The sequence below is a fragment of the Carettochelys insculpta genome, chromosome 29 (genome assembly GCF_033958435.1).
Source record: "Carettochelys insculpta isolate YL-2023 chromosome 29, ASM3395843v1, whole genome shotgun sequence".
Lineage (NCBI taxonomy): Eukaryota > Metazoa > Chordata > Testudines > Carettochelyidae > Carettochelys > Carettochelys insculpta.
Window position 1 is genome coordinate 5,128,679 of NC_134165.1, and position 20,278 is coordinate 5,148,956.

At 60.5% G+C, this 20,278-nt stretch overlaps 1 protein-coding gene across 2 annotated transcripts in view; it reads right to left on the reverse strand.

Annotated features, from left to right (window-relative positions):
• ADGRL1 (adhesion G protein-coupled receptor L1) overlaps positions 1–20,278 on the reverse strand; it is a 106,670-nt gene that overhangs the window by 84,800 nt on the left and 1,592 nt on the right. The window lies entirely within an intron of this gene.

Consider the following 20,278-nt stretch of genomic DNA (forward strand, 5'->3'; position numbering starts at 1 on the left):
AACCCAGGAGTCCCGACTTCAGCTACCTGCTTTGACCACTAGACCCCACTTCCCTCCCAGAGCTGGGGACAGTTCAGAGTCCAGGCTTCTCCTTCCATATAATCTCAGCTCTGTCGTTCTTCCCACACCCAGCCTGGGAGCCAGGAGACCACGGAACCAGTGTCTCCAGACCACCTTTACCAGGATCAGGGGGTCAACCCCTCCCTAGGGCTCCCACGCAGCTGCTCAGAGCTGGGTCCTGCAGTGAATCAGCCAGGCCCCTCCAGATCTCAGGGGCCGGGTGCTATCTGCAGGCACAGCCTGCTGAGGACACGGCCCTGCCTGCCTTTATGTCTTGTCTCTGCCCAGCCTTGGCCTGCCCCTGGATCCTCAGGCTGGGGCTGTCAGCCACGCAGGTGACAGTTAACATACCATGCTTGACTGTTTAACCGGGCCAGAGCCAATTAAATCCATCACCGGGAGAGAGAGACACCTTCTGCATTACAGCCGGCACCTGCCAGTTACGCAGCTGCGGTCACCCACAGCAGAGAGCACCCCAGCTTGTCACTGCCAGGGGTGCTGGGCTGTGGGACACGGGCGGGGTTAGTGAGTGGGTGGGAGAATGAGGACAGAGAGGGGACGGGTGCCTCTCCCCCCAGAACAGTTTTAGGCACACACTGCTTTCTCCAGGAGACCTGACCACAGGCAAGCCTGAGCCTGGCTCTGTGCCTCAGTTTTCCCAAAGACAGCAAAGGGCAGGGTCAGCTTCCCACATGTGGGATGGAAGCACCCCAAGCTTTGTTCCTGGGGACCCACTGGCTAAGCAGCAGCGCAGGAGGAAAGGACCTGGGGGTTACAGTGGATGAGAGGCTGGATATGAGTCAACAGTGTGGCCTTGTAGCCAAGGCGGCTAATGGCATACTGGGGTGCATTAGGAGAACCATTTCCAGCAGAGCTAGAGAAGTTAGTATTCCCCTCTACTCCGCACACGTGAGGCCACGTCTGGAGTATTGCGTCCAGCTCTGGGCCCCCCAGTACAGAAAGGGTGTGGATTCATTGGGGCAGGTTCAGCAGAGGGCAGCCAAAATGATTGGGGGCTGGAGCACATGACCTCTGAGGACAGGCTGAGAGATTTGGGCTTATTTCTCTTTCAGAAGAGTGAGGGGTGATTTGAGAGCAGCCTTCAGCTTCCTGAAGGGGCCTCTAAAGAGGCTGGAGAGAGGCCGTTCTCGGTGGTGACGGATGGCAGAACAAGGAGCAATGGTCTGATGTTGCAGAGGCAGAGGTGTAGGTTGGATATGAGGAAAAACTATTTCCCCAGGCGGGTGGTGCAGCACTGGAATACGTTACCAAGAGAGGTGGTGGAATCTCCATCCCTAGAGGTTTTTAAGTCCCAGCTTGACAAAGCCCTGGCTGGGAGGATTTAGTTGGGGTTGATCCTGCTTTGGGCAGGGGTTGGACTCGACAGCCTCCAAGGTTCGCTCCTGCCCTAGGATTCTGTGTTTCTGTGCCACACCTGCCACGTTAAAGGCTCTGGGTCAAAACCCTCTGATGACCGACCATGCAGACGCTGCAGCTGGCTCTGCGGACGGCAGTGTCCTGCCAGCAATGCCTCACACTAATGACCCAGGGCTGGCTGAGTGCTGCCCGGTGTGGCTCAGAAAGGACAGGGCAATGGCTGGAGTGTGCACCCCTAACCTGGAATACCCAGTTTCAATTTTCTGCCCATCTACAGTCTGCTGGGGCAAGTCAATGAGTCACTATGTGACTTGGTTTCCCCAAGGGGCACTGATGGGGTAAATACAGTGAAGAGTGAGAGGGGCCCAGACCCTCTGGGGTTGGGGTCTGTAGCAGCCCCCCAGTACAGAATCCTCACACCCCACTGCCCCGTGGTGAGTGCCCCGTATGAACAGTGTGGGTATGAGGGTCGGCTCGTTATGCCAACTCAATTGAGTTGTTTTTCCCATAGTGCTGGTCACCTGTATCTCCCACAATACCTTGGCACAGGCCAGCTCAGACTTTGACATAAGCTTAGAGGAAAATGAATGGGAAGCAATTGTCCAGGACGGAGAAAGGGATCTAGGGGTCAGAGTGGACCACAAGCTAAATATGAGTCAACAGTGTGATGCTCTTGCCAAAAAAAACCCCAAAAACAACAACAACCACAACGAAACAACCCACAATTCTGGGATTCATTAACAGGCGTGTTGGGAGCAAGACACGAGAAATCATTCTTCTGCTCTGCTCTGCGCTGATTAGGCCTCAGTTGGAGTATCGGATCCAATTCTGGCATCCACAATTCAAGAAAGATGTGGAGAAGTTGGACAAGGTCCAGAGAAGAGCAACGAGAATGATTAAAGGTCTAGAGAACATGAGCTCTGAGGGACGATTGAAAGAACTGGGCTGGCTTAGTTTAGAAAAGAGAAGATGGAGAGGGGACATGACAGCGGTTTACAAGTACCTAAAAGAGGGTTACAAGGAGGAGAGAAAAAAATTGTTCCCCTTGGCCTCTGAGGATGGGACAAGGAGCAATGGGCTTAAACTGCAGCAAGGGAGGTTTAGGTTGGACATTAGGAAAAACTTCCCAACTGTCAGGGTGGTCAAACAGTGGAATAAATTAGCTAGGGAGGTTGTGGAATCTCCATCGCTGGAGATATTTAAGAGCTGGTTAGACAGAGGTCTGTCGGGGATGGTCTATACGGTGCTTGGTCCTGCCGAGAGGGCAGGAACTGGACTCGATGGCCTCTCAAGGTCCCTTCCAGTTCTAGCGTTCTATGCTTCTAGGATTAAAACCCACAAGGACAAAAGTCATTAGTGTCCTGCTGTGGCACAAGTTGCCTGGTGTCACCAGGGCCCAGCACCCTGAACGCCAGCAGCTCAACAAGCTTCGGAATGGGTACAGCCTGGCGGGCTGGGTCTCAGATGAGGTCTAACACACTTGCTAACGTGCCCCATAGGTACACACAGGTCCGGGGGCTGTATCCTCACAGCGTTCCCTGCTCAAGAGATGTGTTGTGAGGTAACAACTGAAGAACAATGCAGTGAATAGGAGGGTGGTTTTTCTTTTCTTTTTGGAGGGGGAGCCTCAAAATCCCAGGCCCCCAGCACCCGTCTGGCCCTGGGTACGTCTCTTCCTCGTACTGTGCCGCTTTGTCTTTAGACCAGTGGTTTTCAAGTGGTTTGTACAGGTGGCTCCTTTCACAGCACAGCCCTCGCAATGCGGCCCTCTTACAAACAGGACATGGGGAAGTCAGTGGGGGCTCAGAGCTGTCAGCCTGTGGAGCAGAGGGCTCACCACCCCCAGCCTGGGAACCCTGAGCTTAGACGATACGCCTTTGGCTCCAGCGGCTGTGCTTGGTCTCGCACACGTTCCCTAGTGAACCACGAGTGTGCCACACACTCGGCTGCGCTAGGCAACACCAGATCAGGGTAACTCACCCCTGAACCAGGGCAAACCGGGTGTGAATGTTGACCAGGAGCGGGACTTTTCTACTGGAACATCTGGCCCAGGGATGCTGTCTCTGGCATTGACTGGAGCTCAGGCCTGGGAACTTAGACCCAGTACAAGGGGAAATGAGGTGAAATTCTCTGGCCTGTGATGTCTGGGTCTAATTCCAATGCTCCTTCTGGCCACTGGCCATCTCTGTGTGTCCCAGCTCTGCTGCTGGGCTCCTCCCGAGAAGGAGAACTGCTCCAAGGCAGGAGGAACGTTCTACCAGTGCGGTACTGCAGACAGAGCTTTCTCAGTGGCCACGTGGCACAGCGGAACGACCTGCCCTAACATCCTGCTCTGGGAGGCAGGTGAGTTCCTCCAACCAGCCTCCTCCTAGAGTCGCTTAAGCAGACTCCAGAAAACCAGTGCAGGGCCCCCACAGGCCAGCCCTGGAGAGAGAGTCCGAACCACACTGGACACAGGGGAAGCAACGTGCTTCATGCTCTGGGAGCAGAGCTGCTAGGAAAACCATATGAATCAATTTCCTGTGGAGACCAATATAAACCTTTCCAGTCTGGACCAGCCCCCCCAAGCCCAGCGGCCCACGTCTGACTGAGCCCAGCTGCCGCACAGGAAGGTGTAAGAACCCTGGTGTGGCAGCTGGGAGATCATCTGCCCCCACATCAGGTCTAGTGTGGGCACTAATAGGCAGAGAGCAGATTAGGCCCCAAAGCAGGAGGTTTTATTTCCCTGCCAATACGCCACTGGCTGGAAGGATTAACTCCGGAGAGTCCCCCTGGCCACAAAACAGCCCGTCTCTCTCTGAAGCTTGCTGGATTCTCAGCCCTTGGCAGTGTCCTGTGGCAGAGAGTTCCACAGGTTACTGCCACTCAGGGGGAGAAGGGGGACTCCTTTTGGGCAGCTCTCAATCTGACCTCTTTTGACAAACAGAACCTCCCCATCTCCCTCCCCAGCCCCTGGCATTGTGACAGAGCCTTTCGGGCCATCCCGCCACCTTGCTGTGAGCACAGAGGAGGAAGATGGCCACATCCGTGTTGGAAACTGGCCTTGAAGAAGTAGACAAGCAAAGGGCAATTCACCCAAGTCTCACTTGAGCTCCTAGAGGCAGCAGCTGAGATCAAGTCAAGCTAGGTGCTGCCCAGACCCCAACCGAGATCAGGGCCCCGTTGTGCCGGGTGCTGCCCAGACCCCGACTGAGATCAGGGCCCCGTTGTGCCGGGCGCTGCCCAGACCCACTTGTGACCAGGAATCTCTTGTACAGGGTGCTGCATAGACACAGTTCCTGCCCCCAAGAGCTCATTCTTTCATGGGGGGGAGAACTGAGGAACAGCTCGGACAGACTCGCCCAAGGCCATCCAGCGCAATCAGGAGAAGAACCCACCAGCCCCAGGCCCCAAGGCAGAGCTCTACTCACTGGACCACACAGCCAGCTGAGGGCTCCCAGCCGCAGACTGGCAGGGCTGCGATTTCATTTCCTTTAACCTTTCCACACGGGTAGAGCGAGCAGCCCCCAGGGCACTGTGGGGAAGGGGCCCAAACCCCCATTACCCCATGGCACTGCCCCACGGAGATCCCCCAAGTGGGGTATGAACCTGCCTTGGCTACAGCCCAATTCCAGAGCCCAGGGAGTTCCCAGCACCCTCCCGCCGGCTTCCCCAGACCGCAGCAGCCGTGGGGCTGGAGCAAAAGGCCCCCACAGGCATAGAGGGCTCTGGTGCGGCTCCTCGGGGGAGGGAACCCGGGGGGGGGGATTTTCCCCCATTATCTGCACCCCATGGTGCAGCTGATGGCCTGCCCTCAGCTCTGGGATCCGCTCCTCGCCCCAGCCCTCCGTCCAAAGGCCACCGCGGCTGGTGCTGGAGCCCAGGCTGCTGGCAGGGAGCAGGGCTGGGGCAAAGGCTAACGGGGGGAAGGTGTTGGTGGGAGGCACAGAGGGGGGACGGGACAGATGGACGTGGGACAGAGGGGGTGACTGGGGACAGACAGACAGAAAGAGGGGGGATGGGACGGCTGGATGGGGGACAGAGGGGCTGACTGGGGGGGACAGATGGAAAGAGGGGGAGCAGGATGGCTGGCCGGGGGACAGATGGTCGGGGGGGGTGGCTGGATGGACATACAGACCGAGGGGACAGCTGGATGGGTAGATTGTCACTCATGGCTGGTTCACAGATCTGTCCAGGGCTCTGCTGTGCTGCTGGAGGCCCCTTACCCCCAGCTGGATTTAACCCAGACTCCAGCTTTCCCCCAACCACTCCCTGGCCCACCCACACCCACGCCCTGGCCTCGAATGACCACGAGCAGCCCCCACCCACTCCCCAGAGCACAGCGCCCCCTGCTGGGCTCCCACCCCACTGCTGCCCACAACACAGTGCCCCCTGCTTGGCCCCCAACCTGCTCCCCACAACACAGCGCCCCCTGCTTCGCCCCCACCCCGCTCCCTGCAGCAACCCAGCTTAATCAGGAACCCTAACATGGAGGCCGCACAGACACTGTAACTGCTGCCTTGGACACCTGCATTAAGAGCCACACACCCGCGTCCGTTCCACCTGCGGGACCCTGTTTGAGGCAGGGGGCCGGCCGGCCCCACTCCGGGTGTGGCTCCAGGGTCTGCAAAGAGCGAAGGCGGCCGGGGTGGGACCCTGCTGCCTGGCTGCAGAAGCAGAAGGCGGTGAAGGTGAAGGAGGTAGGGGCTGGCAGGAAGCGCGTGGGCCTGGATTTCAGAACTCGGCTGAAAGACAGGATTCCGGCTCCCGTTAGCATCCGGGTGCTGGGCCCAGCCCTGCCTGCCAGCGGGGCGCCCCCTTTACTGTGCCCCTGAGACCTGCCTCTGCCCAGCATCCCCAGGGAGGCCCTCCTTTACCCCAAGCTTTTCAACGGGGGCTGCTCATGAGGTGCCCCTCATTTTCTAGGCCCCCCGCCTTGGAGCCCCGGGTTGGATCTGCGGAAGGGCTGAGCGGTCACGGTGCACAGGAGCGGGGAGGTGAACACACAAAGGGCTGGGTACTGCCCCAGCCTCTGAAAAATCACATCACCAGGGGCTCAAACTGGGGCCCGCAAAGGAGCGTGACCTTAATCTGCAGGTTCCCAGCTGGCACGTGGGGGTCCGTAGGGCTGGGAAGAGAAATACGAGCATACCCCTGAAGCCCTCAGAGATGAGGGCCGCAGAAAATGGATGAGGACATTAATAACTCTAGGTTTGGATGGGGAAGCGAACAGGCCAGAGGCCACCCTCTGAAGGAGGGGAATAAAAAGAAAGCCGGTGTAACACTGTCCGTCCGGTGCACTGAATGAGGCAGGGGACCCTATGGACAGAAGATGAGGTGGGGTCCTGTGGAAAGAAAAGCTTTGGCCTGTGTGCGAGAGCGGCTCTTAATGCATACAGAATAGAGGGCAGAGTTAAGGTCATTCAGGCATCCTTAATGTTGGCATTGCTCAACACCATAAGCCATGATTCTGCCTCCTTCATGTTCTTTCGGGAGGAGACATTGCTACTTCTTTTTTCCTAACAAGACCACCTGGCCTCTCGTCTCTCCCGAGCGGGGATGTTGGGACAGCAGCAACCGAGCTGCTGACACTTTTGATCAAAGCAGATTTCAAATGACAGCCCAGGTGAAGCAGCTGGGCCTGCGTCCCTCCCTGCCAGAGTGGATCTCACCCCACTGGGGAGCAGAGAGAGCCGGAGCAAAGGTGCCTTTCCAGAGACAGCCACCGGGAGAAGGCAGTGTCAGCAAAAGACAGCACATTTCAAACTCATTGTTATTTATATCCCAGTAGCAGCTCGGGGACGGAGGCAAAGCACAGACCCAGGCCAAGATCGGGGCCCCTCGGGGCTCCAGTGAGAGGCAGTGCCTGGCATGCGGATGGGAAGCTGAGGCACAGGCATTTGCTGAAGGTTGCGAGCGGGTCAGCCAAGGGCAGGTATCCTAAGTCCCCACCTCCGAGCGGCCTCTCCGGGGAAGCCCCACCCTGTGCTCAGCCTGGGGAACTGCTGGCTACAGGGTGCCACAGGGGGAGCAGAAGGACGGGTCACGCGTCTGGCAGCCAGTGGGCAGAGAAGCGGATTCAGACAGAGAAACCTGCTCCGAGGCAGCTGGTCCCCCTGGTTTGGCATCTCCCCGTCAGGATCAGCCGGCGCCAGCGGGGATGGGATGCCTGGGCAGATGGCCACTGGGCCGTGTCTGTGTTTCCCCCTCACGAGCTGGAGCCCCAGCCCACTGCAGCCCCTGCAAGATGCTGCTTCCAGCCCCAGTCCCAGTCTCTGCCCAGACAGGTGCTGAAACTGGAGGGAGGCGCCTGGACAGATCAGTTCCAGCAGGGCCTTGGCCACCCTCCCCTCCCACCTGGCAGGGAGCCCCTGGGGATCCTCCCAAGCCAGCAGCCCCCAGGGGAAGCCCCGGTTCCACCCAACACCCTCTCCTGTGCTCTGAGCCGGGGGGCCACACTGTGGGGGCAGCATCAAGACCCCTCCAGCCTGAACAGGGGCACCTCCCCCAGCTGGGGGCCATCCTCCCCTAGCGAGGTGGTGGACTCTCCATCCCGGGAGGTGTTTCAGCCCCAGCGTGACCAAGCCCTGGCTGGGGTGATGGAGTTGGGGTTCGCCCTGCTGTGGGCAGGGGGCTGGACTCGCTGACCTGAGCCCCCTTCCAGCTCTGGGATTCTAGGGTTCCCAGACCCCTTCCCCAAGCTCATCTCTCCCTTCCAGGCTCCTTCCCCCGGGGTGACGGCAAAGCCACGTGGCCCCCTCACGGGGGCAGAGGCCTCCTCCGACGCTGAGCCGGGGGACCAGACCCCTGGATTTCCCACCCACAAGCCTCAGTGCTCAGTCCCGGCCCAATGCCGGCCAGGGCAGGCCCCCAGGACTGTGCTGGGGCAGTGCTGATGGCGAGGGGGGGGTGCCCCCTACGGACGCTGCAGCCACGTGGGTGTTGGACACAGAGCACAGCTGGTATCCTCGTTAGTCCACCCTGGCCCCTTTATACCAGCTGGGCAACTGGGCCCCCTCCTGAGCAGCCCGGGGGACCCCATGCAGGCCCCTCCACACAGCTCCCAGACACGCTCCTCCCCAGACGCACTGCACCCTGGGTCCAAACTCAGCAGCTTGGGAAGGACACAGAGTGACCGTGCCCCCCGCCCTCCCCCAGGCTCCAGAGCTGGAGGCCTGGCCCCCATGGGGCTGAGTCATCACACAGTGCCCCTGGGGAGCCCGGTCGTCCCCTTAGCCGCCTCACCTGGCCATGGGACACTGCAGCCTGAAACGGGAGCCTGGATGCCCTTGACTCGTGGCTCCCCCGGGGAGGGATTGGAAGTCGGGGCAGGGACGGGGGAGGAGATCAGGCAGCCCTCGGCCCCCCCAGCCCGGTGTTAGGTTCCCTGGCTTCAGCACTTTCCCTCAGAGAGAAGGTCAGGAGGGAGAAGGGACCCGTCCCCTGCTGGGGGTGCCCAGGCTGGGGCAGCAGGGCCGGGGGGAGGGCACCAGCTGAGCTGCACGCAGGGCCGGGGAGCAGAGAACTTTTCCGTCCTGACCTCGGCTCTGCGAGGCGCAGCCGGGCTTGGCACTGGGGCCTGGCACAGAGCAGGGCAATGGGGCCGCTGGCTCGCAGCTACCCGCACTGCAGGCCCTGGCACACACAGCTTGGCATGGCAGAGAGGGGAAGAACCCAGGAGTCCTGGTTCCCACCCCCCTCCTGCTCAGTCAGGAGACCTGGCCTTCCCCTCCCAGAGCAGGAACAGAACCCAGGAGTCCTGGCTCCCCAGCCAACAGGCAGTGCTCCAGACTCCAGCTCTCTCAGAACCAAGAGGCTGGTTTGGATTCACTGTCTTTATGGGTGTTATGGAAGCATCTACAGACCCCAAAGAAGATCAGGGCCCCCTTGTGCTAGGTGCTGTCCAGACCCCGACCAAGATCAGGGCCCCCTTGTGGCAGGCACTGCACCAACCAAGATTGAGAACAGGGCCCTGTTCTACCAGGAACTGCCCAGACCCCAACTGATATCAGGACACTCCAGCCAGAGTCCAAGCCAGGCCATGCCTTGAAAAGCTCACAGTCTGAATAGACAAAGGAAGTCCAATTATCCCCATTTTACAGATGAAGAGACTGAAGCTCAGAGGTGCTGTGACTCAGCCGAGGTCATCCTGAGGCAGGGCGGTGAAGTCAGATCTTCCCCTTCCCCAACACCTTAATCACAGCTCCTTCCTTCCTCTTGCCTACATGTCATACTCCCTAGACTGCTCTGCGTGAAAGGAGAGTCTCAAGCAACCTTCCAGGAGCAGGTCTTGTCATGACCGGGCTCCCTGCTCCACTCTCCTGCTCACTCTCATTCACTTGAGCTGGGGGAAGAGCCCAATTAGTTTCCTTTCCTGGTTTCCAAATGATTTTTCATCTCTATAATTAATGGGCTAGTCAATGCTGAACTATGTGGCAGGAAAATTGCTAGTTAGGGGATGGGGGTAATTTTCTCGATATGATAATGAAGGTTGCTTTCCTTCTTCTCTCCACCCTGCTTTTAAATAATGAATCCAGCATTGGGGGGTGGGGGGCAGGGGGTGAGGAACTGGCACGTCAGGATCCTTGCGTTCAGCTCACAGGTCAGGGGAAGGACGAGGGTCTAACTAGCCCTGAGAATGTCAAGCTGCTCCCTGCATGGATTGCAGACCCCCAAAACAGAGCCAGCTGCCAGCAGCCTAGGCTAACAGACAGGTGCATCCAGCCAGCTGCAGTAGTAGGCTCTTGTCCTGCTGTGCCGAGTGAGAACTAGAGGGCGCTGGAGATTGACATTGGGTGACTGCCCATTGGTCCCCTTGGCAGCTGCAGTGGGGAGAAAACTCAGAGCTGCTTGTGGATGAAGAGTGGAAGTGGGAAGCTCAAAGGTTGCCCAGACACCCTTAACTCTGCCCTTCTCTGTACTGTCCTCTTCCAGCCGGAAACCTAATGCCCAGAACCTCTGGGAACTACAAACCCCAGGGTGCAACAGGACTGAAACTTACAGGATGAGAAACGGAGATTCCGCCTCTATTCTCACAAGGAGCCAGTAGCCTGGGACGCAGGATACCCAGGTTTGGTTTCCCACTCTGACCTGCTAGGTACCTTGAGAAATTCACTTCGCCTCTCTGTGCCTCAGGGCCCTACTGCGCCAGGCACTGCCCAGACTATGGCCATGGCAACATAAGCGCTTACGACAGCAAAAGTTTTGTGGCGGAAGGGAGTAAAAAACCACCCACCTCAGCAACAGACACATTGCCTCAGTTTCACCTTCTACCGCTTGACTATTTAGCCTGTGAGCTCTCCAGAGCAGGGACCACGCAGCGCTCAGCACAACGAGCCCTGATCTGGGTTGGGATCTGTGCAGCACCCAGGACAACGGAGCTGCGATCTCAGCTGGGATCTGTGCGGCCCCTGCCACAAAGGGGCCCAATCTCAGCTGGGGTCTGGGTAGCACCAGGCACAACGAGGCCCTGATCTCGGCTGGGGTCTGGGCAGCTCCTGGCCCAACGGGGCCCTGATCTTAGCTAGGGTCTCTAATGAGGGGTGGAATAAATTTTTGTGTGCACAGAGGCATGTGCAGAGGTGCACCACCAACAGAAACAGCTGCTGCTGGCAGGGTTTGGCTGTGGGTGCTCTGCTAATCAGCCAGGCAGCCCCTGAACCGCCCCTGGGCGCTCGCCCAAGCCCTCAGCCTACAGGGAACACTGCTCACAACTTGACCTGCAGGAGAGGAACCGGCACATGGGCACCCACCAGCCCCCAGGCTAGCGGGGCAGATGAGCCCGGGGCAGGGGAGGCGGCTGGATAGCAAATGGCTGCCCACGGCTGACGGGCAGAATTTCCACCGCCCGCACATACAGGACAGGACGACAGTCCACCACCTGTCCCCAGCCGCAGTGCACTCATGGCGAGAGGTCGCAGCCACCACCGGGGTGAAATGATCACGCAGGGGATGTGATGGTTTCCAAGAGTGAGGGGCCAGGAGCCCTCCCGAATGGAGCCCTCACCCCGCTTTGCTGAGCCCTGATTAGGGACTGTTCATGCGAGGTGCCAGTCTTACGCCAAGATCCCATTGTGCCAGGAGCTGCCCAGACCTGGACCGAGATCAGGGCCCCGTTGTGCCGGGCACTGCCCAGACCCGACTGAGATCAGAGCCCCATTGTGCCGGGCACTCTCCAGACTCGACTGAGATCAGGGCCCCGTTGTGCCTGGTGCTGCCCAGACCTGGACCGAGATCAGGGCCCCGTTGTGCTGGGAGCTGCCCAGACCTGGACCGAGATCAGGGCCCCCTTGTGCTGGGAGCTGCCCAGACCTGGACCGAGATCAGGGCCCCCTTGTGCCAGGCGCTGCCCAGACCTGGACCAAGATCAGGGCCTCGTTGTGCCGGGCGCTGCCCAGACCTGGACCGAGAGCAGGGCCCCCTTGTGCCAGGCACTGCCCAGACCTGGACCGAGAGCAGGGCCCCCTTGTGCCAGGCGCTGCCCAGACCCGACCGAGATCAGGGCCCCATTGTGCCACTTCTGCACTAATGTTTATCGTGGCAAAACTTTGGTGGCTGAGGAGCGTGACAGCTCACCCCGAGCAGCACTGGTTTTGCTGGTGTGAGCACACGTGTGCACAATGCGTGCGAGTGGGAGATGCTGTCCCCTGGGCAGAACTCCTGTCACACTTCCTGCCGGCTCCGTGCAGTGACACTGGTGCTCTTACAGCAGCACAGTGGGATCGGGGCAGCCACTCCTCCAGAGGCTCCAGAAGTGGCCACTGAGAGAGAGTCCAACACCCCCTCCAAGGCATTTACCATCGAAAGAGGCAAAGGGGGGACTGGTAGCCCTGTCTGACAGATGGGGAAACTGAGGCACACAGCAATGGTGTGACCCAGCCAGGCTGGCACAGAGCTGGGACTTGGGCCCCTTAAATCTCCTGGATCCCAACCCAGAGCTTTGTCCCAAGCCCAGTCCCCCGGCCAGCCTGCGGTGGAGGCGTAACGGAGCCTGAAGAATGGTGTCGCAGCACCAGCCCCAGTGGCACTGCAGGGTGGCGGCAGGAAGGACAGTAGCTCTGCCGGGGGACAGCGTCTCCTGCTGACATGCATCAGAACAGGACAACAGCAATGCTCTCCTGGGGCAGGGCTGGGGAAAGGATCCTGGGGTCCCCCCCACCTGAGAGGTGACCCACCCTTCCCCCAGCACCCCAGGCCCTCTCTGCTCCCGCACCTCTCCAGGCTGGCATTTTTGGTGCTGGGGGCTCACACCGCCATGCCAAGGGCCTGACTCTCCTGAGCTCCCGCTGGGCGGCAGCACCCTGAGAAATCAGAGCCAGGGTCTCCTGCTGGGTGCCCCCTGCTTGTGGCATCCCAAAATTCCATGGTGGCTTTAGGAAAGCACAGCCCAGATCCTGCAGCCTGCCCCCTAGTGGCTGCACCACAGAGAGGATAAAAGCCTACTGCTCCTGCTGGCAACCCTCCTTTGTCTCAAGCAGGAGGAGGGGGCAGTCTCATCCCCAGCAGGGGAGTGGAGGGTAGTGATGTTCAGTGGTTGGATGGGGCTTGGTTCTCAGGACTCCCGGCCTCTCTCTCTAGCTGCATGACCTTGGCCAAGTCATGTCTTTGCTTGGTGCCTCAGTTTCCCTCTCTGGGCTCTCAAGGATTCATAGGACTGAAAGGGACCTTGAGAGGCCATTGAGTCCAGCCCCCTACCTGGACCAAGGACTGTCTAAACCATCCGTGATGGACATCCATTTAACCTGTTCTTAAATATCTCCAACAATGGAGATTCCACAACCTCCCTTGACATCTTCTACAGCTGGAAGGGACCTCAGGAGGTCATCTAGTCCAGTCCAGGCTCCTGCCCTCTTGGCAGGACCAAGCACCATCCCTGACATCTATTTGCCCCAATCACCTCCTCAAGGATTGAGCTCACACCCCAGGGTTTTGCAAGCCCTGCTCAAACCACTGAGCTATCCCTGGCTCAGTGGTGCATGTGAAGGGCACTGGGGCCATGTGCAGCTAATTAACAAGCCCCAGGCCAGCTTCTGCAGGATCCCCTCGCTTAAGGCTGGCCAATTTTTATAGTCCTGCTTCACCAGTTTCCCTGACACTCAGTGACCCATGGAGCCTTAAAGGGCCAGCCTCACGCACAGCCCAACTGAACAGCGGTCGAGGCACTGGGCACCCCAAGATGTGTGTTTGTGTGTGTTGGCAACTGTATTTTCATCGGCCACTGGCCTTACCTGAACACCTCCGAGCACTGAAACAATGCGGGCACAAACAGCGCAGGCTGGGGCTGCGAGGCCTAGTGGGTGGGGATGCTAGGCAATGAATACTAGGGTTTATTCTGGGCTTGGCTGTTGCCCGGGTGGGTGACTTCGGACAAGCCCCCAGCCTCTCTGTGCCTCAGTTTCTCCTCACACCCTGGTCCCAGTGAGGCTGGCAGCTCTTTGAGGCCTGGACTGCCTTGTTCAGGGTCGTACCTCATCTGGGCTGGCATCCCACCCCCAGCCCCATATCCTAAATGTCCTTTTGCAACTTTGAACTCAGCACCCCCAAGGGAGGCTGTACTACTTCAGCTAAACGAGGAGTATGGCTCACTGCTAGCAGTAGTGGGTTATTATCCTCATAGGTGAGCCTCCTGGGCTCTCCCCTGGCTCTGGGGGAAGGTAGTGGCTAAAGCAGAGTCAGGACTCCTGAGTTTGTCCCCAGCTGTGGGAGGGGAGGGGTGTCTAGTGGCTAGAGCGGGGCAGGGGCAGGCTGGGAGTCAGGCCTCTTGGGTGGGTCCCCAGATCTGCCTCCTTGCTCGGTTTGGGGCCAAATCCCACAGGGGGAACTGGGGTTTGAACCTTCGGTCTTAGTCCCTGGCCACCGAGCAGGGGAGTCGCCCTCTGGGGAGGGGCTCCGGCCCGCAGCGGGTGCGGCTGTGTGCCACCCAGCACCCCTGCAGTGCCAAGCACAGCCCACTGCCAGGGCGGCGGTGCCGGGGGTGTTGCTTGGGTAGAAATGCGATTAGAACATTTTCCAAACTCCCGTGCGGCCTGCGACTGAATTAAACAGGGACCAGCCAATTACCTCTGTAATCAAGTCAGCGCTGGGTTAACGTAGCCATTAGCCACGGCCCTGGGCAGGGGCTGCGGTAGCTGCCGGGAGGGGTGTGGGGTGGCCCTACAGCTGCGGGGCAGGGGACCGGAGAGGGCCAGGGGATGGGAGGATGCCAGAAGCAGAGATGATGGAAGATGGCAGAGACACAATAATCATCTCAGCCATTTCCCCAGCTCTGCTCATCTCCTCGTTATCACCGCTAGACCCACGCAGCTGCTGGCGGGCGTCACCCAGCCCTAGCTCCGCCGGCGGCAGCGGGTGGGGGTCCCAGGGGCATCAGGCGGTGCCGCTCGCCTGGAGTCAGCAGGGCCCAATCCCCAGCTCTGGGCCCGATCCCAGGGCCTCTACTTCAGGCGGGGAGGGCCAGAACTGAAAGAGCGGCCTCAGCGCCCGCCTGAGTCTGCAGACAGCCTGGAGCAGTGGCTGGGCTGCCCCAGCCGCCGTGGGGAACGGATCCTGGGCCGAACAGGGCTGCAGAGGGAGAGGCCGGAGAGACGCTGGGCTAAATGATCTTGCCAGGACCGAGTACTCAGGAAAAGGCAGCAGTGCGGGAGGATGGCTGGGTGGGTAGATCAAGGGGGTGCACAGGGCGCCAGTGGGGTAGATTAGAGATGGGGTGTGGGATGAGGGGGCAGATACGGAGACCGGGAGGGCGTCGGGATGGGCGGGCAGCTAGGCACAGTGATGGGCTTGGGGGGGCTGGCCAGACAGGCGGGGGATGGGTGGCTAGCTACAGCGATGGGGCAGGGGATGGATGGGTGGGGAGCTACAGAGACTGAGGAGGACGTGGGGCTGCAGGACCCTAGCGGGGGGGGGGGTCACTCTTCCCTCTAACCGCTGCCATCCGTGTGTGGAATAAATGGTGCTGTGTACCCCGGCCTATGCTGACGTGCACCACCACTGCAAACACAAGCCTGGCTGCGGGGGGCTCTGCTAACCAGCGGGGTGGCATTGGAGTCTCCCCGAGCGGCCGACCACCCAAGTGCATCGCTTCCAGGGACGCTGGAGGGGAGCTGAAAGCCACCGACCGCCCCCCCCCCCCACCGTACACGATGGAAGCTGCTTGAAGCCGGGGGGCGGGGGGTGGCTCCAGAACCGCAGCCCCTCCCAGCAGGCGACAGGCAGATCGGACGGGCGAGCGCGTACCATGGCGACGGAGAAAGCCGCGGGCAGACCCAGCCCAGCAATTCCCTCCCACCCGCACCCCCCCCCGTCCAGGTTTGATTCCCCAGAATGCCCCCCTCAATTGCGTGCCGGGGCCAAGGGCTCAGCCCCCCCGGAGCTGCGTGTGCGTGAGCAGACGAGGTGGCCATAACGCATTTGGCGCTACCGCAGGAGGCCCACTGGGAAATAGCCTTCCCCCTCCCCCGTCTCTCACCGTAAGCAGGAGCTGGGGGCCGGGCAGGTGGCGCAGCTCTACAAATCCCTGGCAGATGCCCCCATTGCGTCGCTGGCTAAATAACAGCAAGGAAAAGCAGGGAGGAGCAGAGCGGCCCCCGGGTTCTGGAATCGGGGCTGGAATCGCCGGCCCTGCCAACCACACCCCAACATTGCCTCCTGCCTGGCCCTGGCTGTCTGCGGCAGCCCCCCTGGATGGCAGCCCCTGGGCTGGGCAGGCGAGGGACAGGAAAGCCTTGGGAGTCTCCCCCGGAAATGAAGACTCGAGGTGCTGCATGGGCCGCTAACCAGCGGGGAACCCTCACTCCCCACGCTCTGGGGGCTGGCTGCCCCCTGACTGCGGCAGGGTACGCCCGTGCGCACGGGGCAGCGGGGCTGGCTCCCCATGGACCTGGTTCAGGGCAGGGCGAGATGGTGGCGAAAGGTGCTCAGCTCCTGGGGGTTCCCCCTTTCTGCAGTGTCAGTTTCCGGCCTCCCTGGGCGCGGGGGCAGAGTCACCACACCTTGTGGGCTTGGACCAGGCACGGCCTGCAGAGCAGCCCCAGGCGCAGAAGGGCGGATGCTCAGGTGGCGTAACCCCAGGCAGCCTCCTCCCGCGATGGCTGATTGATTCCAACAGCAACGGCCAAGCCGCCCCGGCCGGAGCCCCTCTCCCCCAGCTCAGGCCAAACAGCTGGACGCAGGCTGTGATGGCAACACCCAGTGGTGAAATTCTCCAATTCTCCAGGCTGCAGCACTCCCATGCCATTCCCAGAGCTCAGGGGTCTGCTCCGATCATCCAGCCTGACCACCTGACCTCTTCCTGGCCAGGGAATCCACCCAGCTCCCGCACGGAGCCCACGGCCTGGCTGTGTGTGTGGGCAGGGGGTGGCCACTGGAACTCACTGGCACCAGAACAAGGAGGGGGCAATCACAGAGAAGAGCAGATTTGCTAGGATTACACCCTGGGCAGGGGTCTCCGGAGGAAATAGTCCCTGGAGGGCAGCTGCCCCAGACTGGCCCTGCCTGGGGTCTCCTGATGGCCACTGTCACAGGTTGGGTAGATACTGGGTTTGATGGGCCCAATGAGCCAAACCAGGATCCCTGCATGTGAACCGACACCAGTCAACCCAGCCCCCTCTCCCTCGGCCAATTAACCCACTGAGCACTGGAAGACTCCCCGCTCCTCCCTGGAAATTCAGCCCCTAAATATCCCGGCAGGCAGTTCGACCAGTCTCCAGCCTGGAACTCAGCCCCTTTGACATGCTCCAGCCAAACGGGGGAGCTGCCCTTCGCTGCAGCAGAATTAGGGCTTTTATCCTCTGTCTCGCTTACATGTTACCACCACGGGTGGATTAAGCAGCTCCTAGAGAGAGCAAGATCAGGGCCTTACTGTGCTGGCCACTGCACAGAGACAGAATGAAAAACAGGCCCTGCCCCAAAGAGTTCAGAGTCCCTGAGGGGAAACTGAGGCACAGAGCAGGGATTTGACTGATAGGAGGCAGCAGCAGGGCACACCTACTGCCTAATTCAACACACAGGAGCGGGGGGGGGCATATTTTCACCTCCCTCCCCAGCCCCAGGATGGTTACCAGGAGGAGGAGCCAATCTGAGCCCCGCCCATAAAAGCACATCACCTTTTCACTGTAGGGCTGGACAGGGGTGTAGCACTACCTGCCTCAGCTGAGTCCAGACCAGGGTTCAGGGGACCCCTAATGGCGACACCAGGTAGTACAGGCTGGGCAGCCAGAGGGCACAGCAGGGTCTGCATCCTGCAGCCTGGAGGGAGTGACCCAGCCGTGCCCAGGCTACAGAGGGAGCAGGAGGTGCTGGAGCAGTTGGCTCCCGCAGTGGAGGCCATGGCTTGTGGTTCCATGGCAAAGCAGCAGGGGCAACACTGGCTGGGGGGTACCAGAGAGTGGCCCTGGCAGACAGGTCCCAGGGTTTAGGGAGAGGGGCGGGGGGCTGCCTGTGAAGGGGCGGGAAGTGGGGGGGGTATTCAAATGTGGGGAGACACCAGGCATGTGCCTGTCACTTCCTCTGCTTTTCCCAGGGGAGGTGCAGCCCTGGGGCTGGCAGCCAAGTTCATTTGCAAGGGGGACCACTGAAGAGCCTGGGATGGAACTCGGGAGTCCTGGCTCCCGGCGCTCCACTGCTGGACACCTCTGCCTTCCCACCACTGAGGACAAACCCCAGGAGTCCTGGCACCCAGCCCCCTTCTGCTCTAACCACTAAACACCACTGCCCTGCCAGTTTGGGCGGCCCACCCATTGCACTGCGGGAGTCCTGGTTGCCAGCCACTCCCTGTTCTAACCCCCAGGCCCGCCCCTCATCCTGCAGAGCAGGAGCAGAACCCAGGATCCCGGATGCCCGTGGCTGGGAGACCAGAACGAGCAGAACCAGGGCTTGGACCTTGGTTTATCCTGTCTCCTCCCAACCCAGAGTTCCGAGATAAGACAGTCCCCCCCCTCCCGCTGTCCTGGTTCTGCCCAACCCAGTTTGGTTCTGATCCAGAGCCTGCTCCGAAGACCCCTCCCCTGCTCCCCAACCAGGGGGACTGATCCACTTGTGGGGCAGAGGTCTGTGTGAAGGTCACAGTCTACCCACACTTCTCCCAATAGGTTGGCTAGGCCAAATGGGAGCGACTCTCCCATAGGTGTGGGGATGGCGCTGTGTGGGTTATATCTGCGGGGCAGTGGGGTGCAGTCACTGCCTCCCCCAGAGCTCTCCGTCAGCACGGAGGTGCTTGTGCCCCACTCTGGGGGCATGAGAGGCAGCCCAGCTCACAGGCAGCCTACTCCCTGCCCCACATACCAAAAGCCTTGGTAGGAGGTGGGGAGGGAAGAACGCCCCAGGCAGGGAGCCGGGGGAGGGTGGGGGTTGTGGGTTCATATCTGGACTCTTCTACCAACCCCCTGCATGACCTTTGCTCAGTCCCTGCAGCTATCTCAGTTTCCCTACCTGTAAAATGGGAAGAAGCCTCTGTCTTCTCCCCATCTGTTCAAACTGGGACCTCTTTGGAGCAGGGCCTGGGCCCTCTGCCACAAAGGGCCAATGGGGCACTGCTCTCTGTCAGGGTCTGTTGCAAGCCCCCATCTCAGAGAGCACCTTCTAATCTGCCCTCCCTCTGAAACACAGAGCAGTTGATTGGGTTGCTGTAACGTTCTGTCCCCACCTTGGGTGGCACTTTGTGTATCCTGGGGGTGGGGGTGGAAATCAAACTCGAATTTGCCCCTTCTTCCCCTCTCTCCCCATTTTCCTCCACAGCAGAAAGCAAACAGCCCAGACTTGGGCAGCTGGGGGCAGGGCGGGGACACAAGTGGGGCCAGTCCACAGCCAGGCCTGTGGGATGTGTCAGCATCTCTCTCCCAGAGGGACCCCCCCCAGCACAGTGGGCTCCAAAGCCCAGCCCTGCTCCCCCGGGGTGGGAGAAGCTAGTTAATATTCCGGAGGTATCTGCCCCTCCCCCGCCTCCATCAGGGGCTGGAGAAGCCAGGGGGCTGTTTTTAAGGCTGGGAGGGAGAGAGGGGGCAGAAAGACCAGACAGCCCCATTCCCTGCATAGGGAAGCTGCCCCTCCCCCAGCCAACAGCTCCCTCCGGCAACATCCCACACCTTCTCCTCCCCCTCTGGGGTGTGTGGGGGGAGATCCCCGGGGACCTCCTGCCCCCCCATAACCCCCCCACCCCCAATCCCTTCCCCCAAACCAAAGTACCCCCCATCCACCAGCTATCGCCATTTTCCTAGGCAAACCCAGGGAGGATTTGACCGGGGGGGGGGGGGGGGCTGCGATCCTCGATGGGGTGAAATCCAGGAGATGACATGGGGGGGGGGGGTGGCCTGGCACGGGTGTGAAACTGCCACGGGGAGTGACGGAGCCAGCGTAGTAACAGGTTTTTCTGTCCAGCCCTCCTCCCTCGTCTCTCCCTCCTTCCAGGCCTCCCCGCTCTGGGGCTAACCCCTCCCCCGAGCGCGCCCCAACCCCCCCATCGAGGGGGGACCCAGCAGAGGCGGCCCAGCGGGGGGGTGGGCACTGGAACGCTGGACCGAAATCCGCCCCCCCCAAAAAAATCCGCCCCCCAACCCCGCGCTGGGGTCGCGTCCCCACCCCCCGATCGGCGGAATTTTAGGGCTCGATCCTTTCAAACCATCACCCAGATGGAGCCGCGGCTGCAGAATCCGCCCTGATTTTAGGGACAAGGCGGGGGGTGGGTCCGGGGATTTGGGGACGGGGGGGATAAAATGCGGGTGCAGTGGGGGAGGGGCGCCGAGCTCTCCGGATTAACCGCCTTCTCTTTGCTTTGTTTACTTCTCTCTCCGGGCCGGATTCGGCCGGACTCCGACGTCAAACCGGATCGAGACCTGCAAAGGAGGTCGATCCCGCCCCCCCTCACCCG